The sequence below is a fragment of the Pelobates fuscus genome, chromosome 7, assembly GCF_036172605.1.
Source record: "Pelobates fuscus isolate aPelFus1 chromosome 7, aPelFus1.pri, whole genome shotgun sequence".
NCBI classification, from domain to species: domain Eukaryota; kingdom Metazoa; phylum Chordata; class Amphibia; order Anura; family Pelobatidae; genus Pelobates; species Pelobates fuscus.
In genome coordinates, this window is record NC_086323.1 from 202923942 (window position 1) to 202938168 (window position 14227).

Here is a 14227-nt window from a genome sequence, read left to right on the forward strand (position 1 = left end):
ATTTACCTGGGTACACTCCGCTGGCCACACACCGAGTTGAAACCCCGGGACAGCTACCTATGCGACAGGCGCCATATAGGGTTCCGGAATCCGTCCGGACCCATATGAAGGCCGAGTTGGATGAAATGCTGCAGCTAGGGGTTATCGAACCCTCAGATAGCCCCTGGGCATCACCGGTAGTCCTGGTGCCTAAAAAGGATGGCACTACCCGATTCTGCGTTGACTACCGGAGGCTGAATGACAAGACAGTGTCTGATGCCTACCCGATGCCCCGGATAGACGAGCTGTTAGATAAGATGGCCCGGGGTCAGTATCTCACTACCATTGACTTATGTAAGGGATACTGGCAAATTCCTTTAGCCGATGATGCCATCCCCAAGTCGGCGTTTGTCACTCCGTTTGGCCTGTACCAGTTTAAAGTCATGCCCTTCGGAATGAAAAACGCTCCGGCTACTTTTCAGCGGATGGTAGATCGGCTACTGGACGGCTTCCAGGACTATGCCTGTGCCTATCTGGATGACATAGCCATCTTCAGCCAGACCTGGGAAGATCACCTAGATCATATAGGGGCGATCTTAGACCGTATTGGGGAAGCTGGGTTAACTTTGAAACCGAGTAAGTGCCACGTAGGTATGGCCGAGGTGCAGTATCTGGGACACCGAGTAGGATGTGGGCAGCAGAGACCCGAGCCAGCCAAAATTGAGGCCGTAGCTAAGTGGCCTACCCCCAGGACCAAAACCCAGGTGCTAGCGTTTCTAGGGACCGCAGGGTATTATAGGAAATTTGTACCCGACTACAGCACCCTGGCCAAACCCCTGACGGACCTGACCAAAAAGAACCTTCCTCGACTGGTTGTCTGGGCCCCAGAGTGTGAGCAGGCATTCCAACAACTCAAGACCGCCCTAACTAATGCTCCCGTGTTAACTGCTCCTGATCCAACTAAAAGATTTCTTGTCCACACAGACGCATCAATGTTTGGATTGGGGGCAGTGCTGAGTCAAGTGGGAGCCGATGGCGGAGAACATCCCGTAGCCTACTTAAGCCGCAAGTTGTTGCCCCGTGAAGTGAGCTACGCCGCTATTGAGAAGGAATGCCTGGCCGTGGTGTGGGCCCTTAAAAAGTTACAGCCGTATTTGTATGGACAACCTTTTTCCTTACTCACAGATCACAACCCGTTGGTGTGGCTAAACCGTGTATCTGGGGACAACGCCCGGCTGCTGCGCTGGAGTTTGGCGCTGCAGCCCTTTGACTTTACCATCCACTACCGGCCAAGAAAACAAAACGGTAACGCTGACGGGTTATCCAGACAGACTGAACTAGAGAAGTGATCTGTGAGTACTCCCCCGGACATCCCCAAGCCGATCCGTTGGGATCAGACTGTGTATGCCGGCCTGGTTCTGGGGGAGCATTGTGGCAAACCTAGCCACTTCTGGACTATATGTATTGCAGGTTGTCCATAGGCTGAATGTATACTGTATGTCCTTACCTGTATAAGTGCTGTGTTATGGCCGTTCGCATGCTGGCAGCCGTACGCCGCCAGCATACAAAGCATTCGTTCGACGAAACACGGCTATCCCAGCCGTTCGCCGTACGAATGCGGGCTCCCCAGATAGACCACACATTCACAAGTCGTGTGGCACCAATTAACCGATTGCAACAATGTTGCAATCGGTAATTAAGGGCTCTCCTAGGTGGCCGCCGTCCTGCTACCGACCATACGGCGGTCGGCCATCTTGGATCCTTTGTCTCTGCAGCGGTGTTCGGTCGTCGAGAGCCTGGAACTGAAAACGGCTACTCAATGATCCGAACACCGCTAGACTTCTAGAGCGTTCGGGAGTTCCGCGTTCGGCACATTCTGTTCCCCATAGATGTTCGGTACTTTTAAACCGAACTCAATGTTTTAATGTATTTTGTGCGGCGTTCGGTTAGTTTAGCTGGGATCAGAGCGGTATTCTCACTAAATGTGCCCGCCGACCCCAGCTATCTACCGAACGGTCATTCGTCTAAAAGCGAGCAAAAATGTATAAAATATGGATTTCTGTATAAATTGTCGGTTTTGCTCCACGAGGGGATAATCCACTTAATCGTCCATTTTAGTGGGAGTATCCCTCTCGTGTAGCAATGCCTGTTGGGATAATTACAATGCCTGATGGGAGAAATCCCCTGTAACAGCTGTAAGGAAACCCCTTGCAAGGGGAACTGCATAAATATGGAAGTCTGTGAATAAAGCAAGTTAGTTGACTCCCAAACTGTGTTTCGTCCGGTTATTGGGAGGATGGGGAATATTGCCGTGTTTTCTGCTCTGACTGTGGATTTCCTGAGAATACCAACGGATATCGTGGACTAATATACTGCATTCCGTTACAGTGTCATTTATACTAAGTGGTCGTTGATTGTTGCTGACTTTACAAGTTTGGATTACTACAGCATTCGTCAAACTAAACCTCTCTCACCCAATAGTAAATAATATTATCCATCTTACTTATCTCCTACGCACTTCACATCTAAAGGCAAGTTTCCAGAAATTGACCATTGCAATATTTATGGCTCAGACACTGCAACTCCCATCATTTTCAGCATACCACATTTGGTTTTATTATTTATATTACTTCATAGTTGGGTGATGTTAATTTTCAAACGTATAGCAGGACGTTGGGATCCAGTTCACAATTAATTATTATTTTAAGATGCTCCATATGACAAATACTAATTTTTTTATTTTTTTTTTGTGGCTATTAATAACCACTGGCTAAGTTACATCCAAAGTTCAATACCATCTCCTATTTTTTAGGACGGCAGTTTCAGCTTCTACCATATGTTTTAAGACCATAGAGCACCAGGATACTCACGGCTTCACACCGGCTGAAGGATAAAAATATCCATCTTACCATCTATTCTAGCTGTTCATATTAGGTGTTAATTGGAATTTGGAATAACTGTTTGTTATTCCATTTCTCGGAAAACCTTACTGCGTGCCAAATGTTCTTGTTACTGTCCAAATTTTTAGTATTTGTAACATCTGGTTTAAATCAAATATACTTGTGTTATATAACATAGGATATAATAAGAAACAGCTGCTTATATCTTGTGAAAAACAACTGTTAAGTAATTGTCAATCCCATGTACTCATTTTTCCCCCCTCCCTTTTTGCTATGAAAGATATGTATAAATATAATTTGCAGTCAATAAAAATCTAGTTGGTTTTGGAAAACGTTTCTGTCTTCATAACTAATTCCTGGAGCTCCGAGAGGGAGGAGGTCGGTCTGCATCCATCAACCAGAAGGTCTTTGTCCCGTGTATAGCTGATTTTTCCCCAACAAGTTGGTGTCAGAAGCGGGATGCAACTGGAGATGGAAAAAAAAAGGTAAGAGAATCGTGTCTTTCTGACATTCATTCTTTTCCTTTTTGCTCCCATCCTCCACACATTGCATTCTTTATTTGAAGGGGATTTTTACTGCATTGTCTAAGGTAGACTTCATAGTTGCTGTCTTTGGGAGACAGTCCCCCCTTTGGTAGGAGGTTAGCCTTGGGTAGGCTATAAAAAGTAATATGCCTTTGGGAGGCTACAATGTAACTGATCTCTACTCCTACTCCTTGGAGGACTTCACATCCGACCTAGATACAGGAGCGACAGCTAGCAAAGCACCAGACCCTGCCAGGGCTCCACCAAAGCCAGGGCTCCCGGTAACAGCGGACCTGCTCCAACAGATGCTGAGTGAACTACGCAAAAATATCACGGCCCGACATGGCCTACTACAAAACAGCCATTGAATCGGTAGCCTCCAAAATCACCAGGCTCCTGCACCCAAGACTCAAGGCTGACAGTTGTAGAGCAACATATAGCCAACCTCCAGCATCATCAAATAGCCACTACGGATAGAATTGACCCTGGTGAAGCTCGACAAAATCTCCCAGTGCTTCTGGCGGAAGATGCAGCAGCAATGCACCGTACCCACGGACAGCCCACAGCCGGATGGCGGGAAAGCTCAACCACGACCAGTGAAAGGGCCCGCCAAGAGTTGGGCACAGAAAGGAAAGCCTGCTAGCATCAAAGCACACCCAGCATCAGGGTCATCGCAGGCTGCAAGCCTCAGCACACGCTGCCAACTCATGAGAGCTCCCAAGCCCTTAACAAGATGGCCCCCAAATCACACGCGAAGAGACGAGAGGCGCCAAACCAGACCCACGAGACGGACCTACAGGGCCGAACCAGTGCCTTGTCAGACTACAAATCACCAACAGGTTGATACAGTCTCATCTACAAGCACGTGACAGGACCGGCCACTCCACCAAGCACCGCAACGCCGCTCTACATGCCAGCCTAAAGCCTAGGCCCCAAACGGGCATAGAATGACTATGCAGCTACATGGCCTGGGAGGGTCGGCACCGGGACCTACAGACACAACCACCCGAGGCTTCAGGACTTACCTCTCGAAAAGCTCCAGCAACGACACCCGGCAACCGGCAGCTCTCACATAACAAACCTGCCAGTACTAACCATACTCAATAACCTCTGGCATAATTAGCACCCTCCTGTTTCTTAAAAAAAAAAAAAAACTGTGCAGTTTAATCAGATGTCATGATAAAGCCTGTTTGATTGCGCCTGTCGCTGCTGTCGTGACACTTCAGGCTTGTTTGTAACCTCTTTTGTACAACCAAAAAAAAATCTGATACAAACTAAAATTGGTATACCTTACAATAATATGTTCTGAATACAGCTGTTAAAAGTTTATTCTGTGAAAATGATGATTGTGATAAATGTGTGTTTTGGATACCCTTTTTGAAGTGAGCAGTTTACACCCTGTTCCAAATTCTATTTAAGTGTCACAAAGATTAAATATTTTGTTTTTCAATTTAACTCATGGATGGCATTGTGTCTCAGGGCTCTTTTGATCACTGAAAACAATCTCGGACACCTGTGATAATTAGATTGCCAGGTGAGCCCAATTTAAGGAAAACCTACTAAAGGAGGGTGTTCCACATTATTAAGCAGAAGCACCATATTCATGTAATATGGGGAAGAAAAAGGATCTCTCTGCTGCCGAAAAGAGTGAAATAGTTCAATGCCTTGGACGAGGTATGAAAACAATAGATATTTCACGAAAACTTAAGCGTGATCATCGTACTATTAAGAGATTTGTGGCTGATTCAGAGCACAGACAGGTTCATGCAGATAAAGGCACATTGAGGAAGATTTCGGCCAGATCCATGCATCGGATGAAGAGAGCAGCAGCTAAAATACCATTTCATAGCAGCAAACAGATAATTGAAGCTGCTGGTACCGCTGGAGTCCCACGGACATCAAGGTGTAGAATCCCCCAGTCTTGCAACTGTGCATAAACCTTCTATTCGGCCACCACTAACCAATGCTCACAAGCAGAAATATACATGAAGACTAGTTTTCAAACAGTCCTGTTCACTGATGAGTGACCCTGGATGGTCCAGATGGATGGAGTAGTGGATGGTTGGTGGACAGCCACCCTGCTCCAACAAGGCTGCGACGTCAGCAAGGCGGTGGTGGAGTCATCTTTTGGGCTGGAATCAGGGGAAGAGAGCTGGTCGGCCCCTTTAGGGTACCCGGAGGTGTAAAGATGACCTCTGAAAAGTATGTGGAGTTTCTGACTAACCACTTTCTTCCCTGGTACAGAAGGAAGAATTATGCTTTCCGTAATAAAATCATCTTCATGCATGACAATGCACCATCTCATGCTGCAAAGAATAACTCTGCATTAATGGCTGCTATGGGGATAAAAGGAGAGAAAGTCATGGTGTGGCCTCCATCCTCCCCTGACCTCAATCCTATTGATAACCTTTGGAGCATCCTCAAGCAAAATATCTATGAGGGTGGGAGGCAGTTTACATCCAAACAGCAGCTCTGGGAGGCTATTCTGACATCTTGCAAACACATTCAAGCAGAAACTGTCCAAAAATTCACAAGTTCAATGGATGCAAGACTTGTGAAGCTGCTATCAAATAAGGGGTCCTATGTTAAAATGTAACGTGACCTGTTCAAATGTGTTAAAATGTATAAGTTTGATTGAACTAGCTTTTAATTTCAGTAAATATGCTGCAAACACAACAAATGACAATTTTCAGTTCTTTACAACCTATAAAGTAACTTTGAAAAACAGGAGAGCGCAATTCTTAAAAAGTAAATATAAATATAAATAAATAAAAATATATTAGCAATATATAACCAAGCAGCTAGACATAAAGCAAAATTCCTTAAAGATCTTGCCCTAAATATCGTTGGAAAAATATATGGAAAAAATGTCAGCGCTACATACGGTAGCCTTGCAATAAGGCAGCCTATAAATGATGTGTAAAAAATCAAACTGATCTCTGTGCATAAGTGGTATACATATAACAACACCTATATCCCACAGTAAGTAAGATTATACACAAAAAAATATATAAAAACTTGCTTAAGAGTCCATTAAGTTCTATAAGGGAGTCTTGCAGGGGTTAATCTTGTGTTGTAGTAGAAGATGTAACATCAAGAAATACACTGTAGCTTTTTCCGTAGATAGTACCTTAAAAAGATACAAAAAAGGCTTGCATAGTGTAAAACCGTTTTAATAGTAAAAAAGATACCCTTCCCCCCAAATAGAAACCCTTACATTAGCAAGTGGTGATACTTGTCTCCAAGATATCGGTATCACAAATACACATTTGTAAAATCAGAGGCTGAACAACAATGTGGTATCCCCTGATAGCCCTGATCTGGGTGAATAACATATTCAAAAATCACCCAGATCGGAACAGGGGTTCGGGAGTTATGGGGGTTAAAATTTAGGTGGATTTCCCTTTAGTTCCACTGAAGCATGGCTCTCCCGCCCAAACTAATTCCAGGCAGTGTACCTGGAACAACGCCCTGCTGGAGAACAATGGGACAGGAAACGGGGGAGAGTACACCTTCCTATACACAGTCTAATAGAAGTCCATACACTGTGCTTAAAGGGCCAGTAGCCACATAATAAAAATCCATTATGCCCAAATACTGTCTTTAACCCCTTAAGGATCAAACTTCTGGAATAAAGGGAATCATGACATGTCACACATGTCATGTGTCCTTAAGGGGTTAAAGGGCAATACCCCCAGGGCCATAATCACTGGGCAGGAGGTGAGCCATCAGCCCCCTCCAGGAAACTGGGGCGTACTCTGGTATAGGACCCGGTCCGCTACACACGCTCTGCGTGGTGGAGGCGAAATGCGCCTCCACCGTTGCAGATGCGCCTTGTAACGGATCGTCTGGCACCCCGACTGGGTACCTCCGTTAAAGGATGCTCCTAGCATTTCCTGAAGACTCCAAGCACTCTGGCAGACACCACAATCACGGAACTGGAGAAGCATATAAATCCCCCTAAGCATATGAATGCTATAAACAGCTGAATAGGCAAAACCATGCGAATAGGTTTAGACTCCTAGCAGTCAAACTGGAACAGCATACAATAAATCCTTCCCCAATAATGAGACGACACTTCACTTTGAGGGTTAAGCAGGAACCGCAGATTTATTCACACCACCTCCTTTTAAGACATTCTCCCATGCAAGGGAGGGATTTACAATAATTATTACAATAGCCAATCCCATCGATGTTACCTCCCACACATCTCCTCCCCTTAGATTAACACTTAACATAATTATACAGTACACACACTTTTCCCCAATTCTTGGATGTACCCCAAATATGGGGGATACACCTTTAAATACGGTACCCTCTGGTAGCCCTGATCTGTGTGAGGAACACATCCAAAATTCACCCAGATCAGACCAGGGATTCGGGAGTTATGGGCAGGTGAAGATTTGACCGACCGCATGGGTAAAGTATCCGAAAATAGTTCCATGTATTTTGGCCCTGCGGTCGGTCACAGAAAAGGGAATGAAACACCCGAATTGACCGGGTTATGGAGCTTGGGGAGGATTCGTATGAATCCCCTTGTTCGTGGGATCCTTTCTACCGAACGGCAGGCCGTTCGGTAGTTTCTGCACGAATTGCTGTAAGTCTGGAGGTCTCAGCGGTGTTTGCCTAGTCAAGTTTCTGATTTTAGTTCCAGACACTCGACAGCAAAACACTGCTGTTCGGGAGTTTAAGATGGCCGCCGCCACGTGTTTGTTTCTCGATTGGCGGCCACCCAGAGGACAAAGAACACATTACATAGATTGCCAATTACCTTGTTACATTGTTGCAAACGGTAATTGGAGGCACACTTATTCCTGGGTGGTCTGGTTGTTCGGTAGTTTCACTCAATATACTGAATGGAGTGATTCTACCGAACAATCAGTTGAATGCTGCATACACATATACAATTTAACCGAACACACAGAAACATACATAATATAAAATACAACCTTACTGTAATCTGCTACAAAGTCTTAAAGGGGTATTGTTCCCAAAAAGTCATAGTATTTCCCTGGCCGGTTCTTAAAGGGCCAGTAAAGTCATACACAATCCCTTATATCCAGTCAAGGGGTTTAAAGGGTCCCATCTTCCCAGGACCATAATCACTGGGCAGGAGGCGAGCAAGCAGTCCCCTCCAGGAAACTGGGGCAGACTCTGGTACAGGGTCCAGTCCGCTACACGCCTCTAGTGGCTGTCCGAAAGACAGCCACTAGAGGCTGGATTAACCCCAAATGTAAATATAGCAGTTTCTCTGAAACTGTTATGTTTACATCTGAAGGGTTAAAACCTGAGGGACCTGGAACCCAGACAACTTGGTTGAACTGAAGTGGTCTGGGTGACTATAGTGTCCCTTTAAGTGGTTAAAGTAGTGTTTATTTAGACATTAAATCACAAAAGAGCTCGATCAACGTTTTGACCCGTTCAAGTGTTTCTCAAGATCAATGTGACATACAGCAAACTGGAAATATATAGAAAAAGTGTAAGGTGTACTTACCAATAGTAAGTGAACCTCTCCCGTACAGTGCTGACCCAGAAGTGATTGCAGAGGGTCACGTGATGACGTGGTAAGGAACGTGGTTGCTAGGTAACATGTATACAGTGGTGAGGGCTGTGAGACAAATGCACAGATCGTGCTTACCAAAGCTCGGAGAACAAAGATAACCTAAAATAGAGGAGTATGTTGAGGATCAAATATAAAGGACTGGAAATAGGAGTGGTATACAAGGGACACTAGTGTGCAAGTGATTTGTGTGACTGGATTATATGTGAATGAATATATATATATATATATATATATATATAGATATTTAAAAAGTGTTTCTTGGCACTCACCCTTTCATGTGTATAGTTCAATGTAGCCTGGGTGCAATCCCACGTTGAAAATATATATAAACAGAAATAAGTAGATGCACTCCAAGGACTTGGTAGACGAAAAAAGGGGTAGTTTATTCCAATAGGTATAGCATTAAAAAATAGCCGTTCGGGTCTTTCTCAAGGTCTTTGGAGTGCATCTCTTTATTTCTGTATATATATATATCAAGACAGTTGCACTCACATAAACATGCATACATAAGAATGCTGCTGCGGCCAATTCAATCACAACAGTCTGCCACATAATCATGTTCTCCCCTCTCCTTCTCCCCCCCTTCTCTCTCCATGTTCTCCCCCCCTTCTCTCTCCATGTTCTCCCCCCCTTCTCTCTCCATGTTCTCACCCCCTTCTCTCTCCATGTTCTCACCCCCTTCTCTCTCCATGTTCTCACCCCCTTCTCTCTCCATGTTCTCACCCCCTTCTCTCTCCATGTTCTCACCCCCTTCTCTCTCCATGTTCTCACCCCCTTCTCTCTCTCTCCCTCTCTCTCCATGTCCCCCCCCTCTCTCTCCCTCTCTCTCCATGTCCCCCCCTCTCTCTCAATGTCCCCCCCCCTCTCTCAATGTCCCCCCCTCTCTCTCCATGTCCCCCCCTCTCTCTCCATGTCCCCCCCTCTCTCTCCATGTCCCCCCCTCTCTCTCCATGTCCCCCCCTCTCTCTCCATGTCCCCCCCTCTCTCTCCATGTCCCCCCTCTCTCTCCATGTCCCCCCCTCTCTCTCCATGTCCCCCCCTCTCTCTCCATGTCCCCCCCTCTCTCTCCATGTCCCCCCCTCTCTCTCTCCATGTCCCCCCCTCTCTCTCCATGCCCCCCCTCTCTCTCTCCATGTCCCCCCCCTCTCTCTCTCCATGCCCCCCCTCTCTCTCTCCATGCCCCCTCCTCTCTCTCTCCATGCCCCCCCCCTCTCTCCATGCCCCCTCCTCTCTCTCTCCATGCCCCCCCCTCTCTCCATGCCCCCCCTCTCTCCATGCCCCCCTCTCCCTCTCTCCATGCCCCCCTCTCCCTCTCTCCATGCCCCCCTCTCCCTCTCTCCATGTCCCCCCCTCTCTCTCTCCATGTTCCCCCCTCTCTCTCTCCATGTTCCCCCCTCTCTCTCTCCATGTTCCCCCCTCTCTCTCTCCATGTTCCCCCCTCTCTCTCCATGTCCCCCCCTCTCTCTCTCTCTCCATGTTCCCCCCTCTCTCTCTCTCTCCATGTTCCCCCCTCTCTCTCTCCATGTTCCCCCCTCTCTCCATGCCCCCCCCTCTCCCTCTCTCCATGCCCCCCTCTCCCTCTCTCCATGCCCCCCTCTCCCTCTCTCCATGCCCCCCTCTCCCTCTCTCCATGTCCCCCCCTCTCTCTCTCTCTCCATGTTCCCCCCTCTCTCTCTCCATGTTCCCCCCTCTCTCTCTCCATGTTCCCCCCCTCTCTCCATGCCCCCCCCTCTCCCTCTCTCCATGCCCCCCTCTCCCTCTCTCCATGCCCCCCTCTCCCTCTCTCCATGTTCCCTCCTCTCTCTCTCCATGCCCCCCCCCTCTCTCCATGCCCCCCCCTCTCTCTCCATGCCCCCCCCCCCTCTCTCTCCATGCCCCCCCTCTCTCTCCATGCCCCCCCCTCTCCCTCTCTCCATGCCCCCCCCTCTCCCTCTCTCCATGCCCCCCTCTCCCTCTCTCCATGCCCCCCTCTCCCTCTCTCCATGCCCCCCTCTCCCTCTCTCCATGCCCCCCTCTCCCTCTCTCCATGTCCCCCCCTCTCTCTCTCCATGTTCCCCCCTCTCTCTCTCCATGTTCCCCCCTCTCTCTCTCCATGTTCCCCCCTCTCTCTCTCCATGTTCCCCCCTCTCTCTCCATGTTCCCCCCTCTCTCTCTCTCCATGTTCCCCCCTCTCTCTCTCTCCATGTTCCCCCCTCTCTCTCTCTCTCCATGTTCCCCCCTCTCTCTCTCCATGTTCCCCCCCTCGCTCTCTCTCCATGTTCCCCCCCTCGCTCTCTCTCCATGTTCCCCCCCTCGCTCTCTCTCCATGTTTCCCCCTCTCTCTCTCCATGTTCCCACCCTCGCTCTCTCTCCATGTTCCCCCCCTCGCTCTCTCTCCATGTTTCCCCCTCTCTCTCTCTCCATGTTCCCCCCCTCGCTCTCTCTCCATGTTTCCCCCCTCGCTCTCTCTCCATGTTCCCCCCTCTCTCTCTCTCCATGTTCCCCCCTCTCTCTCTCCATGTTCCCCCCTCTCTCCATGTTCCCCCCTCTCTCTCTCCATGTTCCCCCCTCTCTCTCTCCATGTTCCCCCCTCTCTCTCTCCATGTTCCCCCCTCTCTCTCTCCATGTTCCCCCCTCTCTCTCTCCATGTTCCCCCCTCTCTCTCTCCATGTTCCCCCCTCTCTCTCTCCATGTTCCCCCCTCTCTCTCTCCATGTTCCCCCCTCTCTCTCTCCATGTTCCCCCCTCTCTCTCTCCATGTCCCCCTCTCTCTCTCCATGTCCCCCTCTCTCTCTCCATGTCCCCCCTCTCTCTCTCCATGTCCCCCCTCTCTCTCTCCATGTCCCCCCTCTCTCTCTCCATGTCCCCCCTCTCTCTCTCCATGTCCCCCCTCTCTCTCTCCATGTCCCCCCTCTCTCTCTCCATGTCCCCCCTCTCTCTCTCCATGTCCCCCCCTCTCTCTCTCCATGTCCCCCCTCTCTCTCTCCATGTCCCCCCCTCTCTCTCTCCATGTCCCCCCCTCTCTCTCTCCATGTCCCCCCCTCTCTCTCTCCATGTCCCCCCCTCTCTCTCTCTCCATGTCCCCCCTCTCTCTCTCCATGTCCCCCCCTCTCTCTCTCTCTCCATGCCCCCCCCTCTCTCTCTCCATGTCCCCCCTCCCTCTCTCTCTCCATGTCCCCCCTCCCTCTCTCTCTCCATGTCCCCCCCTCTCTCTCTCCATGTTCCCCCCTCTCTCTCTCCATGTTCCCCCCCTCTCTCTCTCCATGTTCCCCCCCTCTCTCTCTCCATGTTCCCCCCCCTCTCTCCATGTTCCCCCCTCTCTCTCTCCATGTTCCCCTCTCTCTCTCTCCATGTTCCCCCCTCTCTCTCTCCATGTTCCCCCCCCTCTCTCTCTCTCTCTCCATGTTCCCCCCCCTCTCTCTCTCTCCATGTTCCCCCCCTCTCTCTCTCTCCATGTTCCCCCCCTCTCTCTCTCCATGTCCCCCCCTCTCTCTCTCTCCATGTCCCCCCCTCTCTCTCTCTCCATGTCCCCCCCTCTCTCCCTCTCCATGTCCCCCCCTCTCTCCCTCTCCATGTCCCCCCCTCTCTCCATGTCCCCCCCTCTCTCCCTCTCCCCCCCTCTCTCCCTCTCCATGTCCCCCCCTCTCTCCATGTCCCCCCCCTCTCTCCATGTCCCCCCCTCTCTCCATGCCCCCCCCCTCTCTCTCCATGTCCCCCCCTTCTCTCTCCATGTTCTCACCCCCTTCTCTCTCTCTCCATGTTCCCCCCTTCTCTCTCTCTCCATGTCCCCCCCCCTCTTTCTCTCTCCATGTCCCCCCCCTCTTTCTCTCTCCATGTCCCCCCCTCTCTCTCTCTCTCCATGTCCCCCCCTCTCTCTCTCTCTCCATGTCCCCCCTCTCTCTCTCTCTCTCCATGTCCCCCCTCTCTCTCTCTCCATGTCCCCCCTCTCTCTCTCTCTCTCCATGTCCCCCCCTCTCTCTCTCTCCATGTCCCCCCCCTCTCTCTCCATGTCCCCCCCTCTCTCTCTCCATGCCCCCCCTCTCTCTCTCCATGTTCCCTCTCTCTCCCCATGTTCCCCCCCTCTCTCTCTCCATGTTCCCCCCTCTCTCTCTCCATGTTCCCCCTCTCTCTCTCTCCATGTCCCCCCTCTCTCTCTCTCCATGTCCCCCCCTCTCTCTCTCCATGTCCCCCCCTCTCTCTCTCTCCATGTCCCCCCCTCTCTCGCTCCATGCCCCCCCCTCTCTCTCTCTCCATGTCCCCCCTCTCTCTCTCTCCATGTCCCCCCCTCTCTCTCTCTCCATGTCCCCCCCTCTCTCTCTCTCCATGTTCCCCCCTCTCTCTCTCTCCATGTTCCCCCTCTCTCTCTCTCCATGTTCCCCCTCTCTCTCTCTCCATGTCTCCCCCCTCTCTCTCTCTCCATGTCTCCCCCCTCTCTCTCTCCATGTCCCCCCCTCTCTCTCTCCATGTCCCCCCCTCTCTCTCTATGTCCCCCCCATCTCTCTCTCCATGTTCCCCCCTCTCTCTCCATGTTCCCCCCTCTCTCTCTCTCTCCATGTTCCCCTCTCCTTCTCTCTCTCTCTCTCCATGTTCCCCCCTCTCCTTCTCTCTCTCTCTCTCCATGTTCCCCCCTCTCTCTCTCTCCATGTTCCCCCTTCTCTCTCTCCATGTTCCCCCCTCTCCTTCTCTCTCTCTCTCCATGTCCCCCCCTCTCTCTCTCCCCATGCTCCCCCCTCTCCCCATGTTAGTGTAATTGACTGATTAGTGATATTATTGCTCTGGATCCAGGAATAACCCAATAAACTCAATGAACCCCGGACTCACCCTCCGCTCACTCAGCCAGCTCTGCACGGCGCACACTGAATGACGTCACGCCACGGGGAAGCGGAAGTGACGTCAGGAATTGTGGCGCCATTTTGGCTGAGGGCAAGGATCCTGTTTAATCCCGTGGAGTATTATGGGTAATGGACACTGACATTAAGGATTGGAATTCTCATACAGCGCAATGTGCCCGAACTGAGTGAAATCAATCCGCTAATGGCTGCCTGTTGCCCATACTGCCCTCATCCATCATGGCGCCGGCCGCCTCCGTGACGTCACTTCCTGTCCCCATCTCCAGCTGGGAGTGACAGTGACATGATGAGAGAGCAGGAGAACCTTTTCATTGCTCAGCTACATGGGAGCAGTGTAGTTGCTGTGATTATATATGAATGTAGTGCCATCAGGAGATGTTATTAAAGTGACAGAGAATATTAACCATTTCTGGACATGTTCCTCTTACTAATT

The 14227-nt window shown here is 50.0% G+C and overlaps 1 protein-coding gene across 1 annotated transcript in view; it reads right to left on the bottom strand.

Moving 5' to 3' along the window:
* LOC134568474 (oocyte zinc finger protein XlCOF7.1-like) overlaps positions 1–13792 on the bottom strand; it is a 51528-nt gene extending 37736 nt beyond the window's left edge. Inside the window, exons 1-2 of the mRNA XM_063427085.1 lie at positions 13766–13792; positions 8898–9065 (exon numbers count right to left, since the gene is read on the bottom strand). The gene's annotated coding sequence lies outside the window, so the exon portion shown is untranslated. The remainder of the gene's footprint in view (positions 1–8897; positions 9066–13765) is intronic.
* Between the last annotated feature and the right edge of the window lie 435 nt (positions 13793–14227).